This window comes from Petromyzon marinus, chromosome 24, assembly GCF_048934315.1.
Source record: "Petromyzon marinus isolate PM22_M1 ecotype Great Lakes invasive population chromosome 24, UKy_Petmar_22M1.pri1.0, whole genome shotgun sequence".
Taxonomy (NCBI): domain Eukaryota; kingdom Metazoa; phylum Chordata; class Hyperoartia; order Petromyzontiformes; family Petromyzontidae; genus Petromyzon; species Petromyzon marinus.
The window spans coordinates 7,832,512-7,842,111 of record NC_133690.1 but is presented as its reverse complement, the minus strand read 5'-3'; positions in this window follow the sequence as shown (position 1 = coordinate 7,842,111).

Sequence of the window (9,600 nt, the reverse complement as noted above, 5' to 3'; positions counted from 1 at the left end):
ATGCCTCTACTCAGTGTGTGACAGGATGAGGAGCTCTCTCTACAACACGCACCATGCCCCTACTCAGTGTGTGGTAGGATGAGGAGCTCTCTCTACAACACGCACCATGCCCCTACTCAGTGTGTGGCAGGATGAGGAGCTCTCTCTACAACACGCACCATGCCCCTACTCAGTGTGTGGTAGGATGAGGAGCTCTCTCTACAACACGCACCATGCCCCCACTCAGTGTGTGGCAGGATGAGGAGCTCTCTCTACAACACGCACCATGCCCCTACTCAGTGTGTGGTAGAATGAGGAGCTCTCTCTACAACACGCACCATGCCTCTACTCAGTGTGTGACAGGATGAGGAGCTCTCTCTACAACACGCATCATGCCCCTACTCAGTGTGTGGTAGGATGAGGAGCTCTCTCTACAACACGCACCATGCCCCCACTCAGTGTGTGGCAGGATGAGGAGCTCTCTCTACAACACGCACCATGCCCCTACTCAGTGTGTGGTAGAATGAGGAGCTCTCTCTACAACACGCACCATGCCCCCACTCAGTGTGTGGCAGGATGAGGAGCTCTCTCTACAACACGCACCATTCCCCTACTCAGTGTGTGACAGGATGAGGAGCTCTCTCTACAACACGCACCATGCCTCTACTCAGTGTGTGGCAGGATGAGGCGCTCTCTCTACAACACGCACCATGCCCCCACTCAGTGTGTGGTAGGATGAGGAGCTCTCTCTACAACACGCACCATTCCCCTACTCAGTGTGTGACAGGATGAGGAGCTCTCTCTACAACACGCACCATGCCTCTACTCAGTGTGTGGTAGGATGAGGAGCTCTCTCTACAACACGCACCATGCCTCTACTCAGTGTGTGGCAGGATGAGGCGCTCTCTCTACAACACGCACCATGCCCCCACTCAGTGTGTGGTAGGATGAGGAGCTCTCTCTACAACACGCACCATGCCTCTACTCAGTGTGTGGTAGGATGAGGAGCTCTCTCTACAACACGCACCATGCCTCTACTCAGTGTGTGGCAGGATGAGGAGCTCTCTCTACAACACGCACCATGCCTCTACTCAGCGTGTGGCAGGATGAGGCGCTCTCTCTACAACACGCACCATGCCCCTAGTCAGTGTGTGGCAGGATGAGGCGCTCTCTCTACAACAAAGACGACACCGGCTACGAACCACCAACGAGATAATTACTCTTTGGTTCTTTCGGTAAAGTCACGTAGGTATAAAATAAAATAAATTAAATCAAGACGTTTCGATTGCAGCACAAGCAATCATCATCAGGTGGGAAAACCACAGCAAGAATTTGTTTTGCTGAAGTGGGAGAGAGAGTTGCCGTGGTAAGAGGTTATAGAGGTAAGAGAGGGGGAGGTGCAAGGGGGGAGAGGGAGGGGTGTGGGGTAGGGGGGGCGCTGCGTGGTGTAGTAGTACCTGGCAGATATAATAGACGACTACCACTACAAAGCAGTTAGGGTTTTACCTGGTTAATAACATCCTTATCTAGATTCAACGAGATACTTGTCCCGTAGCGTTTGCAGGGCCCGATCCAGCTCACATCCAAAGGCGCGGGGCGTCTCGGCTGTACAAGTTCAAAGTTCGCCACTATCCGTTGCCCCGTGGGGCTTTGTTCTGAAACCGGCTGCAAGGTTGGAGAAAACAACAAACCCCACCATGAACTTACGAAAAGAGTGGCAAAAAGTCTACAAGATGGTATTACCAACAACAAAAAAATCTGCTTGTTTTCATAGGTTAAGAGTGTAGGTCAAAGAAAGCGTCAGAACATCAACACACAATTCGTGGGATTAACGTCGGCGTACCGGGCTTGTAAAGTGTGACTCGCCCGCCTCTGCACTTAGGGGTGGTGGTGGTGGTGGTGGCTGTTTTGTGGAGGCGCGCGTCTCGTACGGGTCGCGTTCACGCGCGCGCGAGGGATGATGAGGAGGAGGAGGAGACGGCGCACGCCTCGTGCATTCGGCCCTGGCAGCGGTGTGCCATTGTTCAAAGAGGGGGCGGGGGAGGGAGTGAGTGAGTGAGGGAGTGAGGCACAATCAGTGTTGAACAAACGTTACACCCTGAACTGACCGGGTGCAAGATGGATTTGCTTTTTGTTGTCTCTCGATGGGGTTCGATGTTGCTGGCGGCGTAACAACTCGCCGCACGGACACGCGCAGAGACCAAGCAAGAGTCGCGTGCCTCTCAGCAGCCTCTTGCGTGGCAGGGAGCAGTCTCTCGATCGCAAGTGGAGTGAGTCGGTGTCTGCCTGCGGGTTGTGATGGATCGCGCCACTTGCGCATTTAAACCGAATAATTGTCCCTGGCACGCTGGAATTCAACAAGGACCCAGGACACACGAGCGAGACGACGTCGCTCATCTCGCCTGGGAACGCCTGGAAATTCCCCAGAGTCTGTGTATAGTAATGTATAGTGTAGTGTATAGTAGTGTAGTGTATAGTAGTGTAGTGTATAGTGTAGTGTATAGTAGTGTATAGTAGTGTAGTGTATAGTAGTGTCGTGTATAGTGTAGTGTATAGTGTAGTACATAGTGTAGTGTATAGTAGTGTATAGTAGTGTAGTGTATAGTGTAGTGTAGTGTTTAGTAATGTAGTGTATAGTAGTGTAGTGTATAGTGTAGTGTATAGTAGTGTGTAGTGTATAGTAATGTAGTGTATAGTAGTGTAGTCTATAGTGTAGTGTATAGTAGTGTAGTGTATCGTGTAGTGTATAGTAGTGTGTAGTGTATAGTAATGTAATGTATAGTGTACTGTATAGTAGTGTGTAGTGTATAGTAATGCAGTGTATAGTAGTGTAGTCTTTAGTGTAGTGTATAGTAGTGTAGTGTTAGTAGTGTAGTGTATAGTAGTGTAGTGTATCGTGAGTGTATAGCAGTGTGTAGTGTATAGTAATGTAGTGTATAGTAGTGTAGTCTAAAGTGTAGTGTATAGTAGTGTAGTGTATCGTGTAGTGTATAGTAGTGTGTAGTGTATAGTAATGTAGTGTATAGTGTAGTGTATAGTAGTGTGTAATGTATAGTAATGCAGTGTATAGTAGTGTAGTCTATAGTGTAGTGTATAGTAGTGTAGTGTTAGTAGTGTAGTGTATAGTAGTGTAGTGTATACTGTAGTGTATAGTAATGTGTAGTGTATAGTAATGTAGTGTATAGTGTAGTGTATAGTGTAGTAGTGTATATTAGTGTGTAGTAATGTAGTGTAGTAGTGTATATTAGTGTATAGTGTAGTGTATAGTGTAGTAGTGTATATTAGTGTATAGTGTAGTGTATAGTGTAGTAGTGTATACTAGTGTATAGTAAATAGTAATGTAGTGTATAGTGTAGTGTATAGTGTAGTGTATAGTGTAGTAGTGTATAATAGTGTATAGTAATGTAGTGCATAGTGTAGTAGTGTATATTAGTGTATAGTGTAGTGTATAGTGTAGTGTATAGTAATGTAGTGTATAGTGTAGTGTATAGTGTAGTAGTGTATACTAGTGTATAGTGTAGTGTATAGTGTAGTAGTGCCGGAGTGTTGCCAGGGAAAGTGAGGTGTGGCCCGTCCCGCTCGTGTGTCCTGGGTCCTTGTTGAGTTCCAGCATACCAGGGACAATTATTCGGTTTAAATACGGAGCAGACTTTAACTCCAATGCTGTGCACAACACAGAGTGGTGGCATTCCCCCCCGCTCATTGTGGATGTTCGCGATTCGGATTCCAGCGGCCGCACTGGTTAATACTGCGAGAGTATGAAACACGCTCCCAACTGCTTCTCACTGGGTGTCGCTTGTTTCCGAGGCCTCAAGTGGCCGATGGGTTAAGCGCCCCTTGAACAGCAACAAGGAATTTTTTTTCCTGCACCTAATACTTGACCCCATGTATCGCGAGCTTGAGAATCGAATTGAATCGACGCATCGATACACTGCCGTGAGATTTCCCCGATACTCTGCGTAACGCGCTCGACTGTTTTGTTTTCAAAACGGCGACCTCCGACTCGTGCGATGGAATTGTCCACGTAACCCAAAATAAAGATCCACGTGCCACACAACTGAGACTTTGCTTTACCTTTCCTATTAACGTGCAAATTGGGTAAATCATAGACTCCCGTAAGCACGTAAAGTCAAGGGGAGATTATATACAGTGTAATAATTATACGCTTTTACAACGAGCTTTCAATTTTAATGATCGAGTTTAGGTGTGCACTTTGTGTGGTAGTTCACTTACAATAACTTATAATGATGAGAATAAGAACGACTTCAACTTGCAACGGGCTCCTCATTGCCGGACTAAGCTAGTGCGGGGCCTGTAGCATATGTTATAAAGGGACCCAAAATAAATTAAAAAAAACCCCCCACAAATATTAAAACACAAATGTTTAGCTTACATAGTAAAGAAATTGGATTTTAAAATCTGATATACAGCCAGATAATACGACATATTGCTAACCTTAAAAACCCAGTCGTTCGTAAAAGCTGAAGGCGGTATAGTACTATAGTAAGAGAGCAAGTGCAGAATCACTGAACCGGAATTTATAGCTTGAAAGCATTTAGCGAGGCCCGTAGCTACTACATATGTAGCTACTTTTGCTACTAGGAGAATCCGGCACTGGGGCTCTTGCCACCGCACGCGGTTTGCTCGCTCTCGTAGAGAGAGAGGAGAGAGAGAGCGAGCGACTCGGAGGGGGGAACAACAGACGAGTGGGGAAGGAAGCGGCCAGGCGTGGAGCTTGAAGCAAGTGAAATGTAATCTAATCTCTCGCGTATGATCTCAGGGCGTATCACGCATGCGTCTGTATCGCACTGCATTGTTAAGAAACAGATGCGTCTGCTTTGGCAACACTCGTACTGCTTCGGGGTGTCACGCGGTTGAATAAAGTTGCATTCCTCTTTACAATTGCGTTGACTTTGTACATATATTACAGCTTAAACATACATTCGGTAAAAAAAATAATTTTAAGTTATTTGCCAAATGCTCACCACTGGTGGATATGATCCTTGCAAAAGCGATAGATCCTCAAAGCCCATGGGCTAACCCGTGGGCTATTAAAGTCACCTGGAATGAAACAGCGCAAGGTTCCGTCGTTTGTGAGATTTCGTGGCTCCATATGCGGCTAACCCACAGCTGCCCTAAAATTCTCGATATGCTGTTTTAATTTATTCATAGGTGGCGATGCAGTCGTACGTGGGACAACATTGCGTGTGTACTGTGTGTGTGACATGTGTGTACTGCGTGTGAACTGTGTGTACACACACAGTACAAAATAATTAAGGGGGCATGGGAGCGTGGCGGTGAGGTGTGGGAAGCTGTAAGCCCCAGGCTACTTTGGGCTCGCCTTCCCATCAACCGGAGGCGAGGAGTGGTGGTCGTAGTTACTTATGCCCCCACCGAAGACGAAAATCCGTGGAGGGATGCAGGCAAAGCCGATGAGTCAGATGCCTTCTATGACCTCCTGTCACAGGTGCTGGATAAAGTGGCCCCTCGGGATAGAGTAATCTTGTTGGGTGACTTCAATGCCCGAGTTGGTCATGATGCTGGCACTTGGTCTGGAGTGATTGGAGGGCATGGGCCAGATCAGCTCAATAACAACGGTAGGAGGCTGCTAGATTTTTGTGCAGCCCATGGGCTTGTAATTACCAACACGCTGTTCCGGCATCGGTGCATCCACAGAACATCATGGATGCATGGCGGGTCCAAGCAAGAACATCTGCTGGACTACATAGTGACGGACCAGCAGATGCCAGCCCATGTCCTTGACACCAGGACCTACCGTGGAGCTGATCTGCCCTCTGACCATCGACTAGTCATCTGTAAGATGCGCCTGCCATTCTTCTACTCCGGTGGTGGGTGTACACCCAGGACCCCATTCCAACCTGAAGTGGCCTGGTCTCAGTAATCTGATGAAAGTTGCAAGCGAGATTTTCATCATCGCTTGCGGTTGGGGTTGGCATCGTCCCCCACTCCTCCTGATGTCGAGGGTAAATGGGCGAGGTTTAGGACTGTGACTCATGCAGCTGCAATGGCTGCTTTGGGTACGCGGTCCAGACCTCCCCAGAGACCCTGGCTGACAGAGGAGGTGTTCAGGATGGTTGTGAAAAAGCGACAGGCCCACTGTCATCGGCTACAGAATCCCACGTCAGAGAATGAGGAGGCTTACCACAGCCTTCGCTCGGAGGTTCGGAGAGCCGTGAGGCGCTGCAAGGATGGGTGGTGGTCACGGGTTGCTGAGGAGATGGAGTCTGCCTCAGTGGCCCGCGATCACAAATCTCTATTTAACTCCATCCAAAAAGTAACCTGCAGCGCCACACCTATTACCATCATTAGGGGAAAAAACGGTGATCCAATCTCCGACCCCCAGGAACAGGTTTGCAGATTTGCTGAGCATTTCTGTGAGGTCCTGGGGGAAGGAAAATCCCTCAGCCAGGAAAACATCGTGGCACAAAGTGAGGATGACCCTGTTGAGGCTGCGGTGCCTCAAATGTTGGAAGAAGTCACCCCCTGTGAGTGGCTGGCTGAAGTGCCATTTGTTGAGGAAGTACTGAAGGCGATCCGGAGTCTGAGACCAGGAAAGGCAGCGGGCTGAGATGATCTCCCAAGCGAAATGCTGAGGGAGGATGGCGTTTGTGCACAGATTGCCCTATATGACATCATAACAACAGTCTAGACCACTGGACGGGTTCCGCAGGATTGGAAGGATGCCCTGGTGGTCCCCCTCTTTAAGAAGGGGGACTGCACAGACTGTAACAACTACAGGGGCATCGCACTCCTCAGTGTGTCGGGAAAGGTCCTGGCAAGGATTATTCAACATCGCCTTGCCAGGCACGCTGAGGAGAGGCTTGCGGAGCCCCAATGCGGTTTCAGGAAAGGGCGGTCCTGCACAGATGCCATATTTTCTGTCCGTCTGCTACAGCAGAGGTGTAGGGAATTCCAGCAAGACCTACATCTCTGCTTTATTGACCTGGTCAAGGCCTATGATACCATCAGTAGGCCTGGGCTCTGGGTTGTTCTTCGTGCTTTTGGAGTACCTGACCCTCTGCTCACGATCATTAAGGACCTTCATGATGGTGAGCGGGCCCGGGTAAAACTACATGGTCGGGAGTCAGAGCCATTCCCTGTACACCTTGGGGTGCGACAGGGATGTCCGCTGGCTCCCACATTATTTAACATCTATTTTGACCACGTAGTTCGTGAAGCCTTCAATAGCTGTACCGGGGGAATCTCCATATGGTACAGATATAATGGGAGGCTGATCGATGCCCGGGTGCAGTCAAGGGATGGCTCCCTATTGCTCAACCACGTTATGTATGCCGATGATTTGGTAATAGCTGCTCATTCAGAGGAGGAGTTGGAGACGCTGCTGCTGAGACTGGAGAATGCTACTAAGAGATGAAGCCTTACCATCAGCCCCACCAAAACTAAGCACCTGCCTGGGTATTTTGTACCATCGGACACTCCACCCCCACAACTCCCAATCGGTGATCGGGCAGTTGTGGAGAGAGTGGAGAGTTTCCCATACCTGGGCAGTGTGCTTATGACCGGCTCCAGTTTAACAGCAGAGGTCTCACTCCGAATCAGTCGAGCGGCAATATGTTTTCATCGGTTGTGTAACGCTGTGTGGAAGCTACCTAGTCTGTCGCTCCGCACTAAGCTTCAGGTCTTCTCGGCCACGGTCATTCCCTCCCTTCTCTACGCTTGCGAAACGTGGACCCCCCTAATGGAACATCTTCGCCGGTTAGAAACATTTAGGCTAGCCTGCCTACGATCCATCCTGGGTTTAACCAGGCTGGATTGTGTGAGGAGCTCACAAATCTTTGAAAGATCTGGGCAAAGTCCCATTGGTGAGCTCCTCCGGCAGGCAAGGCTGCGTTGGCTGGGTCATATAGCCCCCATGCCCAGCCACCGCATGCCGAAACAGCTTTTGTTCGGACGGATCGAGGGGGCTAAACAGGCGCGGCACGGGCTAGAGAAGAGATGGAGTGATGTGGTACGGGAGGACGTGGAGCTGAGTGGACTTGCCGATGACTGGTACCAGCGGTGTCAAGATCGGCCTCTGTGGAGGAGGCTCGTGAAGGACGCTACTGGGCAGTTGGAGGTAGTCGCCCTCCAACAACAACGGAGGGCGGAGGAGCGACGCTCACAACAACGAGCGGAGCGCCGGGTGGCTAAAGCACAGCAGGTTGGCACAGTAGGGGGCACAGGTGGTACATCAGCCAGTTATCTCAGTCATCTTAGTCATTCGACCTGTGGCACTTGGGTCTGCCCCGTGACCTCCTGCCCGCGGGCGTTCGACACTTCACGTGGCCTCAAGGTGCACATGGCCTGGAACAAGCGTCGTGGTGACGTCACCGCCACTTAGTGGCGAATGGCGGTTGATGTTGTACTGCGTGTGTACTGTGTGTGTACTGTGTGTGTACTGTGTGTGTACTATGTGTGTACTGTGTGTGTACTGTGTGTGTACTGTGTGTGTACTGTGTGTGTACTGTGTGCGCTACTCGGCAGGCAGCTGTTTTCTCGGGCGGTTTCGATTTGTGCGCCATCATTTTGGAACGCATCTACTACTCATACTGCCGTATAGAGAGAGTGAGACCTGCGAAATGTGATGGATACCTCTGCCCAGTGCTCACTTCACCCAGCTCGAGACATCACATTGTTGAAAAAAGTGACGGTGCTTGGGTAAGGCCCTCACTGAGCTGCGTCACCCCTTTTTTCAGAAGCGACCTGGCCACAAATGATAGCTCGACGGACGAAGTGGCTCATCTTAAGAAATGTTCAGCAGCCAAGTAACTCTAAGCGCGTGTTTTCTTTTTTAAATGTGGAGGGAAAAACACTGGAGAACCCGGAGAAAAAGCCACAACCACGGGAAGAGACACGCAAACTCCAAATATACAGCAGGCGTCAAGGTCGGGATCGAACCCACGACCTCTTGTATACCGGGAGAGGTAGCTAACATCTCGACCACCGTGTCTGCTGGTCGAGACCGGAGTGGCAGCCTCGTGAGTGGAACACGCCGAGGAGATGGACTTGGCAGGCGTTTGATGGATTGTGGCATCTCAAGACTGTGAGAGACGGCGACTGCTTGGGAATGCCCTCATCCAGCACTGGATTTGATCATGGCGGATGATGTGCTGGTCTGAGAAACACAGAATGGCCAAATGTCGCGTAAGAGTTTGATAATGGGGGTGGGGGATAGGGATGGGTGGGGGGGGGTGCTCCCATTGACGATGTTTAAATCCCAATAATCGTTAAGATGCTGCGATTATTGCGCTGCACGAATGACGCTCGACGGGAGAGAGGGAGAGCTGTGGCTCTGTCATGTCACGGGTGTTCCGTGCGTTCCCTTCAACACAACTGTGCTCACATTCAAGCATGTTTGATAATTTTGATTTAAAGCTTTCGTGACTGCAGTAATTCATATTGTTAGTTTTTTCGGTAAAGTCACGTTGAAGAGAAACAACAAAATAACAAAATATATATAAAACAATAAAAAATTCTCACGACGTTTCGACCATAACTCAAACGGTCATCATCAGGTGTGTCGGTTTGCATAAATTTATTTTTAAAACGGCACATTTATTTAGTAAAAAAAAAACGTTGGCGTCACGCGCAGCGATTGGC